Source organism: Medicago sativa, chromosome 8, assembly GCF_051527215.1.
Source record: "Medicago sativa cultivar Bolivia chromosome 8, Bolivia_mono, whole genome shotgun sequence".
NCBI lineage: Eukaryota > Viridiplantae > Streptophyta > Magnoliopsida > Fabales > Fabaceae > Medicago > Medicago sativa.
The window spans coordinates 31278526-31296000 of record NC_140756.1 but is presented as its reverse complement, the minus strand read 5'-3'; the positions used below and the strand labels follow the sequence as shown (position 1 = coordinate 31296000).

Here is a 17475-nt window from a genome sequence, read left to right as displayed (position 1 = left end):
TCTCATCCTTTTTTTGTTTTTTGGTAGATCAAATATACCTCATTTCACAAAGAGACCTTATTTAAATATATTGTTTATTAAATAAATTTACAAAATAAACATTATTAAACATTATCTTATAATAGAGACTAGAGAAAGTATTCGATTTGAATGTTTTTCTATTTGCCTGTAAAACGAGCATTTTTCTAGTAATTCAAATAAAAGGAAAAGTAACAGTTGTATCCCACCGGTAAAATAGTTCTCAGATCTAATATAACGTTAGATCTTCTTCTCTTTTCTCTTCTTCTCTTTCCTCTTCCTTCCTTGTCTCTCTCCTGCAACTCCGTCTCAAATCAGAAACAACCTTCAAAAGACCAAAACACAATCGTTTTGGCTCTCTCTCCCTCTCGTTTTGTGCTCCGACCCAAATAGCAGCCGCTTTGACCCTCTATCGACCCGTTCCGCTTCCCAGTTTCGCGGCCACAAAATCCGCATTCTCCAAACGCGCTGCGCGGTGGCGTTGTGACGCGGCAGTCCATTTTTGGCCGCTCCGCGCCCAGGAGCGGCCGTGTTTGACAACAAAGTTTATAATTGTATGCATGTTTTTCTTCTTTGTTTTGTTTATGAGCCAACCTATGTTGCGTTTTTTATTTTTATTTTGTTGTTTAATGAAAGTTACAAAACTAACCCAAGTTATTAGTATTAAATAATAAAGATGAATGATTGTTTCGTCTAAATAAAAGTTGCAAATTAAAGAAGTAAATAAATTCAACAGGTAAAATTACACACGCTGATACTTTCCATCAAATTGTTTCACGATGGAGTTCATGGGTAACAATTAAGATTACCACATAATTTTGATGAGACATGTAACATGTCTTTATTTTGAAAATTATAGAAAGAAATAAAAACGTACAAACACCAACCACATATTACACATTAAAACAGCATCAAAGTACGTAATCACTAACTCTAGCAGAGTTAAGGGCCACCTTTAAATGATAGGTTTGATCCACTTAATTTTTCTTCTATGACTTTGGATAATTTTTCTATCATTGAAGGAGAAAAGTAATTTACCCAATCTCCTATTTCTCCCTTTCGAAAGAAAAACTTTTTCTCAACGATTGTTGATACAGTTCCAGATTGATTTCCCTTTGATTCCTTCATACTCTCAAAGCTGCATAACTTGATTATATTTTCAACCACTCCATTATTTTCCTCTTCTTGAGTGAAAGGAAATCCCACAAACTCGGCAATTTTTTTGATGTTAAAATTAACATCTTCTTTAAGGTCTTCATATTTCAAGAATAAAATCTTATTAGGTCTAACTATGCTCTCCTTCAAGTAACCCAACATATGATCCCAAAACGGTCCATACGCACTTATCCCATTACAGTATTTTTCAAAAATTTCATCTATGGTTAACAAAGGTAAAGACATCTTTAATCTAATTTTGTTGATGAAATTCCAATATGACACAAATGTATCAAATTGGTTCCTATATATATAAATTATTTTGCAATTCGACTCTTTAACTGACTTGGCCAACGAAGGGAATGGAAGGTGTGTTGCAAAAAGCCTTGGTTCAATCATAGTTGATAGGTCCATTTGAGAATGATGACCATTTCTATCACCATAAAGATTTAATTCAAAATGAGGGACTAATTCATGTGGATTGAATGCAAGTAATGGATGGTCATTCTCAAAGGAGGGAAAATGTTTGCGGTTAACAATGGCATATGTAAGGGCTGACAACCATGTAGTGCCCGATTTTGGTATGGAAGCTACAACAATATCACTCTCTTTTGCATTAAAACAATTTTGAAAAGAGTTTATTGATTGGATGAGAGTTGATGGACACCAAAATCCACGATAAAAATACAAATATTGGGTTAGGTGACCATTTTCTTTAGGAAGTGACAAGATTAACTGATTATAATAATCATTACTTACCAGCTTATCTTCTTCATTAATTTTTTCTTGTTCACCCCTTGATTGGTTTCCATTCATATGTGTGAGATCTTTTGAAGCCATTGGAGGAGAACCCAAATACTAGCTTGGTATTCCACTGGTAGTCGTTACTTTGAAATTTTTGTTCTTAACCAGCTCTTATTTATAGCTTGAAAGTTTTAATTAAGAATTTACAAAATGACACAATTATAATAAAAGAAATACTAGCAACACACTTTTTTCAATACTTTCTAACCAGTCACTCAAGTATGTCCTACCATTTTATATGAGTTACATTTCTAAAATATAATACCCTCATTGATTTAATCAAATTTAAAACCGAGTGTTAGAGAGAATGTTGAAAAGAATGTTGTTAATACTACTTTTGTAATAAACAATACTCCACGAGAATTTTGTGAATGTATTTTTTTTGACAAAAGTAAACGATATTCATTCATTCAAATTGGTAGAGAACATCGATACAATACAAATTTAAATTCGCTAAAAACAGAAAGGATGAATCTATGAACAATCTCACGGCATCCATGTTAATAGCATAAAACGGCAAAGTATCTATGCCTACAAATATGAGTAATATGACTATATTCAAGTCTCCAGAATACTCATGTCTCCGGATCTGCAACGTTGACGACGCCAAAGTCATTGTCATTGATCGGATCTGCACTTGCTCAAAGCTAATCTTTCAATCTGAATCAAATAAACACCGCACTAAGACGGGAAATCAAAAACACACCGCACAAAGACGGAAAATCAAAACAAACAGAATCGTTCAGAGACGACGAAATCACAAAAACAAACGAAAGAAAACAAAAAATATGTGAAATATCACTTATTCAATTAGGATAGAAGGAAAAACAACTCGGATAGATGATTTTTGAGTCAAAACCTTAAATCACCCTTCTGACAAGAAAAATAAGAAAGGGGTTTGAGAAGGAGAGAAGAGAGAGAGGGTTTTTCATAAGTTAATTGGTAGTTTTGTGAATGTATTTTAAAATGTTATACCTCTACCCGCCCCTTTTCTTTAATATATATTTCAGGCAAAAAAAAAAAATAAGAGACTGCCTATTAGATTTTTTTTTTTGGAAGGGATCAACTTAATGAGATTACAATTCACATAAGGGTCTTGCTAACAAGTGCCCTAAAGACATTGTTTAAGAAATCTAAAAAAAGAAATTATGTCTTGAAAATACAAGTCAAACACTTTTAAAAGTCATAATCGTATAATTTTCAATACAAAAATTGCCACTTTTAGATGCTTAAACAATGTCCTTAGGACATTTGTTAGCATTTTCCTACACATAAAGGCAATGGACCATGCCCAGAGCCGTACTCATTTGTTATGTCGGTAGGCTTAGGATCTCAGTTAGAAGGTGCAAGAACAATACTATGCATTTGAGGAAAAATTATAAATCATTTTAACTATAAATCAATTTAATTGCTGCGGGGTCTATGCAACAAAACTGACAAGATATTTATTGGGCCTATCTATCTTATCAAAGGCTTCGTCACATGGTTTCCGACAAATACCAAGTGAGCAAATTTATTGATTTTCATTTATGTAAAAGTTTGTTTGTTACGGTTTAAATAAAAGTGATTTTGATATCGAATAATTTATTTCTCTGGAGCAACATGGATTTATTCGTGATAGGAATATTTCTGAATGTATTATTCTTGCATCTGGGGCCGTTATTATGATTGATAAAAGGCAATTTGGCGGTAATGTGGCTTTGAAAGTGGATATTAAAAAAGCCTTCGACACGTTGGATTGGAATTTTTTGGGTGGTCTTGATCTTAAGCCGACACGTCTCATTAATGAATCCTTGATCTTGCAGCTTGCTTGGCTTTTTTCATCGGGGGATTCGCAATGGGTGGAGCTGTTAAGAAAGCGTTTGATCAAAAATGGCACACCGCTTCAGCACTATTTTCAATCTTCGGTGTGGTGTGGTATTAAAGAGCACATGGGTACAATTATATCTAATTCGATTGGGATTGTGGGTACGGGTGCAAACATTAAGTTATGGACCGATAATTGGCTTGGTAATCGCATGGTGGATTTGTTGCACATTCTGCACAAACACCTAATCTCTTCGGTAACTGATGTTATTGTTGATGGGGGCTGGAATTTACCTTTGGAAGTGATGGCTGCTCCAGGTGTGGCAAACCGTATTCATTCTATGGTTTTGCCGACTACACCTTTATCCGACTCTCTTGTTTGGTCCCACTCTTCCTATGGTAAGTTATCTTCGAAACAAGATTTTGATTTTTTGTGGTCGGTTGATGTTGTTTTACCATGGGCTGCAGTGATTTGGAAGACTTGCATTCCTCCTTCCCATTCTTTTATTCTTTGGCGCATTATGCATAGGAAACTGCCCATCGACGAAAATCTTCGTCTACGTGGTTGTTTCATTGTTTCTATCTGTAGTTTCTGTTTAAGTACGTATGAATCTTCGGACCATTTGTTTCTGCACTGTTCATTCGCAAAGGACCTTTGCTTTGGTTGGGTGGGAATTTAAATATGAGAAATGATATTTGTACATCCATTTTGTGACAACTTTTAGACAACTTTCTCTCTCATACTCACATTATATTCTTACTCTCTCTCTTCCTTTTTCTCTCTCCATTGTTTTTGACCAATGAAAAGAGAGAAAAGGAAGGTTGTCAAATAGGTTGTACCAAATGGTTGTTCAAATATCATTGCTCTTTAAATTTTATGTTTCATTTTGTTTCATTTCGGTCCTGCTTAATTCTATTCCACTGAATTGCTCCTCCCAAGCTTGTGATATCTATTTGGCTGCAGTGGTGCACACTCTTCATCATATCTGGTTGCCTCGAAATTCTTTGAGGTTCACTATGCTCAAAGCTTATTTGCATTCGGTACAGGTGCGTATCCATGCTGCTATTAGTCTGAGTGGAAATATATATGCTGGCAAATGTATTACTTCTGATGCAAAGCTTCTAGATACTTTCTCGGTCTCTCCGCACAATCGTCGTGTTAGAGATATTTTGTTGGTTAGTTGGAAGACCCCCTCGGCCCCTTGGATTAAGGTGAACACATATGGCTCAGTGATTGTTACACATGCCGCTTGTGGATGATTGTTTGTGATCACCTAGGTACACTTCTAGGCGCCTTTGCTTGTAACATCGAACTCTCTACAGTTTTCAACGCTGAAGTTCTAGCTTTTCTCCTTGCTTTGGAGTATGCCGCTTAGAACGGTTGGAGATATGTTTGGTTAAAGAGGGAATCGACGAGTGCTTTGATGGTCTTTAAAAACCGGTCCTTGGTCCCGGTCATGCTTCGAAATCGATGGCACAATGCATGTAACGGTTGGGTTTTTAGACATGTATTGGCTGCATTTTTGTTAAATCTTTAGTTATAGCAAGACGTCATACACAATGTCTTAACTCATTATAATCTTTGGCATGTAAATTATTTTGAAAAGAGTTTACAGATTGGATAAGAGTTGATGGACACCAAAATCCATGATAAAAATACATATATTGGGTTATGGGACCATTTTCTCTAGGAAGTGACAAGATTAACTCATTATAATCATGACTTACCTTATCTTCTTCACTAATTTTTTCTTGTTCACCCCTTGATTGGTTTCCATTCATATGTGTGAGATCTTTTGAAGCCATTGGACAACACAAATACTAGCTTGGTATTCCACTGGTAGTCGTTACCTTGAAAATTTTGTTCTTAACCAGCTCTTATTTATATAGCTTGAAAGTTTTAATTAAGAAATTACAGAATGACACAATTATAATAAAAGAAATACTAGAAATGCACTTTTTTGAACATTCTCTAACCGGTCACTCAAGTATGTCCTACCATTTTATATGAGTTACATTTCTAAAATATAATACCCTTATTGATTTAATCAAATTTAAAAGCGAGTGTCAAAAGAATGTTGAAAAGAATGTTATTATCACTACTTTTGTAATAAACAATACCCCACGTGAACTTCGTGAATGTATTTTAAATTAAAATATTATACCTCTACCCGCCCCTTTTCTTTGATATATATTTCAGGCAGAAACAATAAAGTGTGGAGAGACTGTCTATTAGATTTATTTTTTTTGGTAGGGATCAACTTAATGAGATTACAATACACATAAAGGCAATGGACCATGCACAGAGCCGTACTCATTTGACCGCTTAAATGGATTATGTCGGTCGGCTTAGGATCTTACCATTTATAAAAAAAAAAAAAAATTCTTTTATTTGAAGAGATAAAGACACATAAAAATAAAAAATAAATAAAAATTAAAGATGATGAAATTCATTTAGTAGTAGGACTCATAACTTATTCTTGTGTGTATCTCATTTTAAATAGCATCCTCCATTTATTTTTATAAATGGAGACGATTCTTACTCATGTCGGTATACACTTAATAATCACATAATCTTTGCAATTTGGTACTTAAAAAAAATATTAAATGAGTTTCAGCAATAATAACTCTATATCTTTAAATAGCGACAATTCATTCAAAAAAAAAATCATTAAATAGCGACAATAAAAAAAAATAGCCAAATAACTTGGTGGTTAAAAATTCACCTCTAAGACAAATAAGTGAGGTGTTTGAAGTTCAAACTCTGATCTTGCATATATTATGCATTGTTTCTAACAACTGAATTAAGTTCACGAGGATAAATTATAACAATTACTTATCCATTTTTTTTTTTATAATTATCTAATTTTTTGTCTTGTAAACGCAACTCAGTTAGCTGCAAGAACAATACTATGCATTTGAAGAAAAATTATAAATCATTTTAACTATAAATCAATTTAATTACTGCGGGGTCTATGCAACAAAACTAACATGATATTTTATTTCAAAAAAACACATGATATTTATTGGGCCTATCTATTATCAATGGCTTCGTCACATGGTTTCCGACAAATACCAAGTGAGCAAATTTATGGATTTTCATTTATGTAAAAGTTTGTTTGTTACGGTTTAAATAAAAGTGATTTTGATATCGAATAATTTATTTCTCCGGAGCAACAGGGATTAATTCGTGATAGGAATATTTCTGAATGTATTATTCTTGCATCTGGGGCCGTTAATATGATTGATAAAAGGCAATTTGGCGGTAATTTGGCTTTGAAAGTCGATATTAAAAAAGCCGTTGACACGTTGGATTGGAATTTTTCGATTGCCGGGTGGTCTTGATCTTAAGCCGACACGTCTCATTAATGAATCCTTGATCTTGCAGCTTGCTTGGCATTTTTCATCGGGGGATTCGCAATGGGCGGAGCTGTTAAGAAAGCGTTTGATCAAAAATGGCACACCGCTTCAGCACTATTACCAATCTTCGGTGTGGTGTGGTATTAAAGAGCAGATGGGTACGATTACATCTAATTCGATTTGGATTGTGGTTACGGGTGCAAACATTAAGTTATGGACCGATAATTGGCTTGGTAATCGCACGGTGGATTTGTTGCACATTCTGCCATCTCCTCACAAGCACCTAATCTCTTCAGTGGCTGATGTTATTGTTGATGGGGACTGGAATTTACCTTCGGAAGTGATGGCTGCTCCAGGTGTCACGACCCAAAAACAATCATCGTGACCGGCGCGCGAACTAGATCATTCTAGCCCGGCAAGCCTATTAATCAAACTTGACAACTATAATACATAAAAATTTCAATTTAAATTTCATTTCAAAATAAATATTCACTGAAATTTCGACGGAGTTTAGTCTATATTTTTAACATTTTCCAAGATGTAAATCCTGTTTTAAAAACCTGTTATCAGCCAGAATCTCCAAATAACATCTTTATTTTTAAACTACTTGTACAACTCAAAATAAACATCCTAGATATTATATTAAATCATGCCCCTTTCTAACTAGTCTAAATCTACAATTTAGCTCATTTCACAAAAATCATGACAAAACCCGTAAGCCTTTTTCCAGCAGAATTATCCAACTTCAAACGCACTTTCCGAGTTCATTACTAATCGGAATCACATGAAATTTAGGTCCAAACTGTAGGGAATTGAATGAGGAATCCAAAAATCTAATTATTACTTTATTCCAGGTTACACAACAAGATATATCACGAATATACTACGAATATGTCATACGAAGCTTTTACCCAATTTTCATAAGGTTCAAGTACGACCACTTTTAACAATAATACTCCATTTTGATCACCAACTCATCTCAATTACATTAGCAATAAACCTTCAACAATGATCATCAAACAAAATTCTCTAATTATCTCCTTTCAATAATATTAGAATAATTCTTGACTTAAAATTTCATATCATTAATTATACATTTCATTCGTTACTATGAGCCGTACCTCATAGGCTACATTATCTCTCGTTGTAGCAAACGGAATACTATGACCCGTACGTCATAGGCTACATTATATCTCGTTGTAGCAAACGGTATACTATGACCCGTACGTCATAGGCTACATTATATCTCGTTGTAGCAAACGGTATACTATGACCCGTACGTCATAGGCTACATTATCTCTCGTTGTAGCAAACGGTATACTATGACCCGTACGTCATAGGCTACATTATATCTCGTTGTAGTAAACGGTTTTTTCCATATATTCTTTTTTTTTTCTTTTTCTATGAGCATGTTACTCATTTCAATTTTTCTCCTCATTTCCATTTTTCTGCGATTTTCTATAATTCACTGTGAGCATATTACTAACAAGATGCATTTCAAATTTTTCTTTCAATTCTTTACTATAAGCATATATGCATCAATTAACATTACTATCCAATCACTTATTCTTAAAATCATCACTTATAAATAATATAAGAAATCCTCTTACAATTATCACTTATAAATAATATAAACAATCCTCTAGGTTATCAAACGTGGAAAAACCTCGATAACCTAAACTAACCGACTTGTGAACAAAAGTAATCGTTACATCAATTGTCTTGCTTAGCATTTTCCTCCAATATTCATACTAACATAAACACACATATTAACATACAAGAGATTTTAGAATAAACACACATATAATTATGAAATAATCATACTATCTCATAATTTCTATTCAAATGAATCATTCATAGGGCACAATTCTACTACTCAAAATGGAAGGTTTACTAAGGAACTCACCAATAAACATCTGACAACTCTTATTTCTCCGTGATACTTCAACTTAATTCCCAATAGCCACTTGTGCCTTCATCTTTGTTACCTTAGCTTCTTACTAATCCAACCGTGAAATTTTTCCCAAAATTGCCACATCCAATTGTTGAAGGAAGACATCAATGTGATGTTTTTGAGGATTTGAAAGACAAAAACTCTCTTTTTCTTATATTGATGTACGGTTAGAGAGGAAGGGAAAATAGAATTTGATGCATATTTCTCATTTCAAGTTGCTAGAAAAACACTAATCCAAACATGTGAGTTGAATTGCTAAGGATTTGGTTGAGAAAAATGAAGATTGAGAGGGAAAGGGTGAGTGACGAGAGAGAGAAGTGAGAGAGGAGAAGAAGAGGAAAATTTGGAATGATGTGGAAGAATGTAGAAAATTGTGGATTTTCCACTTAAAAAAAATCTTGAGTGGCAAAATTACAATTCTGCCCCTTCCTTAAAAAAATCTTATGGAGGGATATTACATTCTACCCCCCTTAAGAAAATTTCGTCCTCGAAATTTTAGGGATTTACTTGCTAATAAGCATAAACAATTTCAACTTTAGATTTCAACATACGTCCATTACGAACTGATTCTTTCTTCCTGACTAATTTAAACTGTATAGGTACCAGCCACCACGCTTCCGCTGCGCCACTCTGATTTATTTCTTCACACCTTACATCATACTCCTTATACTGCGTCTTCTGTTAAGGTTCCATTCATCTCTCAGACATTTATTCTAACTGTTATATACTAGTCTGAGTTGATCAAGCTCAGCCAGATATGACATTTGGAATAAATATCTGGAACCCAAAAGTCACACTACATCTTATTGAATTCCATTGACCCAAGGTACGATCTGAATCGACCTGCTCTGATACCAAATTGTCACGACCCAAAAACAATCATCGTGACCGGCGCGCGAACTAGATCATTCTAGCCCGGCAAGCCTATTAATCAAACTTGACAACTATAATACATAAAAATTTCAATTTAAATTTCATTTCAAAATAAATATTCACTGAAATTTCGACGGAGTTTAGTCTATATTTTTAACATTTTCCAAGATGTAAATCCTGTTTTAAAAACCTGTTATCAGCCAGAATCTCCAAATAACATCTTTATTTTTAAACTACTTGTACAACTCAAAATAAACATCCTAGATATTATATTAAATCATGCCCCTTTCTAACTAGTCTAAATCTACAATTTAGCTCATTTCACAAAAATCATGACAAAACCCGTAAGCCTTTTTCCAGCAGAATTATCCAACTTCAAACGCACTTTCCGAGTTCATTACTAATCGGAATCACATGAAATTTAGGTCCAAACTGTAGGGAATTGAATGAGGAATCCAAAAATCTAATTATTACTTTATTCCAGGTTACACAACAAGATATATCACGAATATACTACGAATATGTCATACGAAGCTTTTACCCAATTTTCATAAGGTTCAAGTACGACCACTTTTAACAATAATACTCCATTTTGATCACCAACTCATCTCAATTACATTAGCAATAAACCTTCAACAATGATCATCAAACAAAATTCTCTAATTATCTCCTTTCAATAATATTAGAATAATTCTTGACTTAAAATTTCATATCATTAATTATACATTTCATTCGTTACTATGAGCCGTACCTCATAGGCTACATTATCTCTCGTTGTAGCAAACGGAATACTATGACCCGTACGTCATAGGCTACATTATATCTCGTTGTAGCAAACGGTATACTATGACCCGTACGTCATAGGCTACATTATATCTCGTTGTAGCAAACGGTATACTATGACCCGTACGTCATAGGCTACATTATCTCTCGTTGTAGCAAACGGTATACTATGACCCGTACGTCATAGGCTACATTATATCTCGTTGTAGTAAACGGTTTTTTCCATATATTCTTTTTTTTTTCTTTTTCTATGAGCATGTTACTCATTTCAATTTTTCTCCTCATTTCCATTTTTCTGCGATTTTCTATAATTCACTGTGAGCATATTACTAACAAGATGCATTTCAAATTTTTCTTTCAATTCTTTACTATAAGCATATATGCATCAATTAACATTACTATCCAATCACTTATTCTTAAAATCATCACTTATAAATAATATAAGAAATCCTCTTACAATTATCACTTATAAATAATATAAACAATCCTCTAGGTTATCAAACGTGGAAAAACCTCGATAACCTAAACTAACCGACTTGTGAACAAAAGTAATCGTTACATCAATTGTCTTGCTTAGCATTTTCCTCCAATATTCATACTAACATAAACACACATATTAACATACAAGAGATTTTAGAATAAACACACATATAATTATGAAATAATCATACTATCTCATAATTTCTATTCAAATGAATCATTCATAGGGCACAATTCTACTACTCAAAATGGAAGGTTTACTAAGGAACTCACCAATAAACATCTGACAACTCTTATTTCTCCGTGATACTTCAACTTAATTCCCAATAGCCACTTGTGCCTTCATCTTTGTTACCTTAGCTTCTTACTAATCCAACCGTGAAATTTTTCCCAAAATTGCCACATCCAATTGTTGAAGGAAGACATCAATGTGATGTTTTTGAGGATTTGAAAGACAAAAACTCTCTTTTTCTTATATTGATGTACGGTTAGAGAGGAAGGGAAAATAGAATTTGATGCATATTTCTCATTTCAAGTTGCTAGAAAAACACTAATCCAAACATGTGAGTTGAATTGCTAAGGATTTGGTTGAGAAAAATGAAGATTGAGAGGGAAAGGGTGAGTGACGAGAGAGAGAAGTGAGAGAGGAGAAGAAGAGGAAAATTTGGAATGATGTGGAAGAATGTAGAAAATTGTGGATTTTCCACTTAAAAAAAATCTTGAGTGGCAAAATTACAATTCTGCCCCTTCCTTAAAAAAATCTTATGGAGGGATATTACATTCTACCCCCCTTAAGAAAATTTCGTCCTCGAAATTTTAGGGATTTACTTGCTAATAAGCATAAACAATTTCAACTTTAGATTTCAACATACGTCCATTACGAACTGATTCTTTCTTCCTGACTAATTTAAACTGTATAGGTACCAGCCACCACGCTTCCGCTGCGCCACTCTGATTTATTTCTTCACACCTTACATCATACTCCTTATACTGCGTCTTCTGTTAAGGTTCCATTCATCTCTCAGACATTTATTCTAACTGTTATATACTAGTCTGAGTTGATCAAGCTCAGCCAGATATGACATTTGGAATAAATATCTGGAACCCAAAAGTCACACTACATCTTATTGAATTCCATTGACCCAAGGTACGATCTGAATCGACCTGCTCTGATACCAAATTGTCACGACCCAAAAACAATCATCGTGACCGGCGCGCGAACTAGATCATTCTAGCCCGGCAAGCCTATTAATCAAACTTGACAACTATAATACATAAAAATTTCAATTTAAATTTCATTTCAAAATAAATATTCACTGAAATTTCGACGGAGTTTAGTCTATATTTTTAACATTTTCCAAGATGTAAATCCTGTTTTAAAAACCTGTTATCAGCCAGAATCTCCAAATAACATCTTTATTTTTAAACTACTTGTACAACTCAAAATAAACATCCTAGATATTATATTAAATCATGCCCCTTTCTAACTAGTCTAAATCTACAATTTAGCTCATTTCACAAAAATCATGACAAAACCCGTAAGCCTTTTTCCAGCAGAATTATCCAACTTCAAACGCACTTTCCGAGTTCATTACTAATCGGAATCACATGAAATTTAGGTCCAAACTGTAGGGAATTGAATGAGGAATCCAAAAATCTAATTATTACTTTATTCCAGGTTACACAACAAGATATATCACGAATATACTACGAATATGTCATACGAAGCTTTTACCCAATTTTCATAAGGTTCAAGTACGACCACTTTTAACAATAATACTCCATTTTGATCACCAACTCATCTCAATTACATTAGCAATAAACCTTCAACAATGATCATCAAACAAAATTCTCTAATTATCTCCTTTCAATAATATTAGAATAATTCTTGACTTAAAATTTCATATCATTAATTATACATTTCATTCGTTACTATGAGCCGTACCTCATAGGCTACATTATCTCTCGTTGTAGCAAACGGAATACTATGACCCGTACGTCATAGGCTACATTATATCTCGTTGTAGCAAACGGTATACTATGACCCGTACGTCATAGGCTACATTATATCTCGTTGTAGCAAACGGTATACTATGACCCGTACGTCATAGGCTACATTATCTCTCGTTGTAGCAAACGGTATACTATGACCCGTACGTCATAGGCTACATTATATCTCGTTGTAGTAAACGGTTTTTTCCATATATTCTTTTTTTTTTCTTTTTCTATGAGCATGTTACTCATTTCAATTTTTCTCCTCATTTCCATTTTTCTGCGATTTTCTATAATTCACTGTGAGCATATTACTAACAAGATGCATTTCAAATTTTTCTTTCAATTCTTTACTATAAGCATATATGCATCAATTAACATTACTATCCAATCACTTATTCTTAAAATCATCACTTATAAATAATATAAGAAATCCTCTTACAATTATCACTTATAAATAATATAAACAATCCTCTAGGTTATCAAACGTGGAAAAACCTCGATAACCTAAACTAACCGACTTGTGAACAAAAGTAATCGTTACATCAATTGTCTTGCTTAGCATTTTCCTCCAATATTCATACTAACATAAACACACTGTAATATCCCTCCATAAGATTTTTTTAAGGAAGGGGCAGAATTGTAATTTTGCCACTCAAGATTTTTTTTAAGTGGAAAATCCACAATTTTCTACATTCTTCCACATCATTCCAAATTTTCCTCTTCTTCTCCTCTCTCACTTCTCTCTCTCGTCACTCACCCTTTCCCTCTCAATCTTCATTTTTCTCAACCAAATCCTTAGCAATTCAACTCACATGTTTGGATTAGTGTTTTTCTAGCAACTTGAAATGAGAAATATGCATCAAATTCTATTTTCCCTTCCTCTCTAACCGTACATCAATATAAGAAAAAGAGAGTTTTTGTCTTTCAAATCCTCAAAAACATCACATTGATGTCTTCCTTCAACAATTGGATGTGGCAATTTTGGGAAAAATTTCACGGTTGGATTAGTAAGAAGCTAAGGTAACAAAGATGAAGGCACAAGTGGCTATTGGGAATTAAGTTGAAGTATCACGGAGAAATAAGAGTTGTCAGATGTTTATTGGTGAGTTCCTTAGTAAACCTTCCATTTTGAGTAGTAGAATTGTGCCCTATGAATGATTCATTTGAATAGAAATTATGAGATAGTATGATTATTTCATAATTATATGTGTGTTTATTCTAAAATCTCTTGTATGTTAATATGTGTGTTTATGTTAGTATGAATATTGGAGGAAAATGCTAAGCAAGACAATTGATGTAACGATTACTTTTGTTCACAAGTCGGTTAGTTTAGGTTATCGAGGTTTTTCCACGTTTGATAACCTAGAGGATTGTTTATATTATTTATAAGTGATAATTGTAAGAGGATTTCTTATATTATTTATAAGTGATGATTTTAAGAATAAGTGATTGGATAGTAATGTTAATTGATGCATATATGCTTATAGTAAAGAATTGAAAGAAAAATTTGAAATGCATCTTGTTAGTAATATGCTCACAGTGAATTATAGAAAATCGCAGAAAAATGGAAATGAGGAGAAAAATTGAAATGAGTAACATGCTCATAGAAAAAGAAAAAAAAAAGAATATATGGAAAAAACCGTTTACTACAACGAGATATAATGTAGCCTATGACGTACGGGTCATAGTATACCGTTTGCTACAACGAGAGATAATGTAGCCTATGACGTACGGGTCATAGTATACCGTTTGCTACAACGAGATATAATGTAGCCTATGACGTACGGGTCATAGTATACCGTTTGCTACAACGAGATATAATGTAGCCTATGACGTACGGGTCATAGTATTCCGTTTGCTACAACGAGAGATAATGTAGCCTATGAGGTACGGCTCATAGTAACGAATGAAATGTATAATTAATGATATGAAATTTTAAGTCAAGAATTATTCTAATATTATTGAAAGGAGATAATTAGAGAATTTTGTTTGATGATCATTGTTGAAGGTTTATTGCTAATGTAATTGAGATGAGTTGGTGATCAAAATGGAGTATTATTGTTAAAAGTGGTCGTACTTGAACCTTATGAAAATTGGGTAAAAGCTTCGTATGACATATTCGTAGTATATTCGTGATATATCTTGTTGTGTAACCTGGAATAAAGTAATAATTAGATTTTTGGATTCCTCATTCAATTCCCTACAGTTTGGACCTAAATTTCATGTGATTCCGATTAGTAATGAACTCGGAAAGTGCGTTTGAAGTTGGATAATTCTGCTGGAAAAAGGCTTACGGGTTTTGTCATGATTTTTGTGAAATGAGCTAAATTGTAGATTTAGACTAGTTAGAAAGGGGCATGATTTAATATAATATCTAGGATGTTTATTTTGAGTTGTACAAGTAGTTTAAAAATAAAGATGTTATTTGGAGATTCTGGCTGATAACAGGTTTTTAAAACAGGATTTACATCTTGGAAAATGTTAAAAATATAGACTAAACTCCGTCGAAATTTCAGTGAATATTTATTTTGAAATGAAATTTAAATTGAAATTTTTATGTATTATAGTTGTCAAGTTTGATTAATAGGCTTGCCGGGCTAGAATGATCTAGTTCGCGCGCCGGTCACGATGATTGTTTTTGGGTCGTGACACCAGGTGTGGCAAACCATATTCATTCTATGGTTTTGCCGACTAGTCCTTTATTCGACTCTCTTGTTTGGTTCCCTTCTTCCGATGGTAAGTTATCTTCGAAACAAGCTTTTGATTTTGTGGCCGGTTGATGTTGTTTTACCATGGGCTGCAGCGATTTGGAAGACTTCCATTCCTCCTTCCCATTCTTTTATCCTTTGGCGCATTATGAATGGGAAAATGACCACCGACGAAAATATTCGTCGACATGGTTGTTTCATTGTTTCTATCTGTAGTTTCTGTTTAAGTACGGATGAATCTTCGGACCATTTGTTTCTGCATTGTTCATTCGCAAAGGACCTTCAGCTTTGGTTGGGTCACAATTTAAATATTATGTTTCATCTTGCTTCATTTCAGTTCCTGCTGATTTCTATTCCACCGAATTGCTCCTCCCAATCTCGTGATATCTATTTGGCTGCAGTGGTGCACACTCTTCATCATATCTGGTTGTCTCAAAATTCTGAGGTTCACTATGCTCATGGCTTCTTTGCATTCGGTACAGGTGCGTATCCATGCTGCTATTAGTCTGAGTGGAAATATATCTGCTGGCAAATGTATTACTTCTGATGCAAAGCTTCTAGATACTTTCTCGATTTCTCCGCACAATCGTCGTGTTAGAGATATTTTGTTGGTTAGTTTGAAGGCCCCCTCGGCCCCTTGGATAAAGGTGAACACAAATGGCTCAGTGATTGGTACCCATGCCGCTTGTGGAGGATTGTTCCGTGATCACATAGGTACACTTCTAGGCGCCTTTTCTTGTAACATCGGACTCTCTACAGTTTTCAACGCTGAAGTTCAAGCTTTTCTTCTTGCTTTGAAGTATGCCGCTCATAATGGTTGAATATATGTTTGGTTAAAGAGCGACTCGACGAGTACTGTGATGGTCTTTAAAAACTGGTCCTTGGTCCCGGTCATGCTCCGAAATCGATGGCACAATGCTTGTAACTGTTGGGTTTTTATACATGTATTGGCTGCATTTTGTTAAAACTTTAGTTATAGAAAGATGTCATATACAATCTTAACATGTTGGTACGACATCATAGCGTGCCTTGATCCACATTCTTGAAGATTCGTTTTAAACGTGAAGATTTGCATATATTATCTAAAGATTTGTTTCGCGTGGAGAGTTGACCAAGAAAGCGTGTTTCTAAAAGCAGGGAAAGACGGTTTATACTTAGCTTAGTCCTTAAGAATGTTTTTGCAACTTTTAAGGAAACATCTTATCTGCTTCATAATATTTGTGCTGAAATATCGAGATTGAGCTGATCTTTAGCCGGTTCTACGCATAAAGCCCATTCAGGAAGCAGGCTATATAAACAAAGACAGAAGACCTAATTGAGCACTAAAGCCGCAATATACAAGAGAGACTTTTAAGGTTTGAGTCATTGTTACTTTTGAGCCACTCCAGTATCATATTGATGGTATAGCTGGAATGTCTTTAAGTTGTAATTTTGAATCACTCATAAGCTTTGAAGCAAGTGTGAATTCTGTCTTTCACAGAGTGTGCCTCCATTATCTTTTATTTATAGGACGATCACTGGGTTTTGATTAAGAGGAAG

General features: G+C 34.0%; 2 long non-coding RNA genes and 1 pseudogene across 2 annotated transcripts; 1 reads left to right on the top strand and 2 right to left on the bottom strand.

Moving 5' to 3' along the window:
• Positions 1 to 729: 729 nt before the first annotated feature.
• LOC146898395 (cytosolic sulfotransferase 14 pseudogene) lies at positions 730 to 2076 on the bottom strand (annotated as a pseudogene).
• Positions 2077 to 8706: 6630 nt separating this feature from the next.
• LOC146898394 (uncharacterized) lies at positions 8707 to 13825 on the bottom strand. Its single transcript, XR_015021857.1, has 2 exons — positions 11507 to 13825; positions 8707 to 10600 (listed from the first exon to the last, which is right to left on the bottom strand). It is a non-coding gene; the product is annotated as an uncharacterized LOC146898394 (long non-coding RNA).
• LOC146898393 (uncharacterized) lies at positions 13823 to 15501 on the top strand. The gene is made up of 2 exons (XR_015021858.1): positions 13823 to 14330; positions 15237 to 15501. It is a non-coding gene; the product is annotated as an uncharacterized LOC146898393 (long non-coding RNA).
• The last annotated feature ends 1974 nt before the right edge of the window (positions 15502 to 17475 follow it).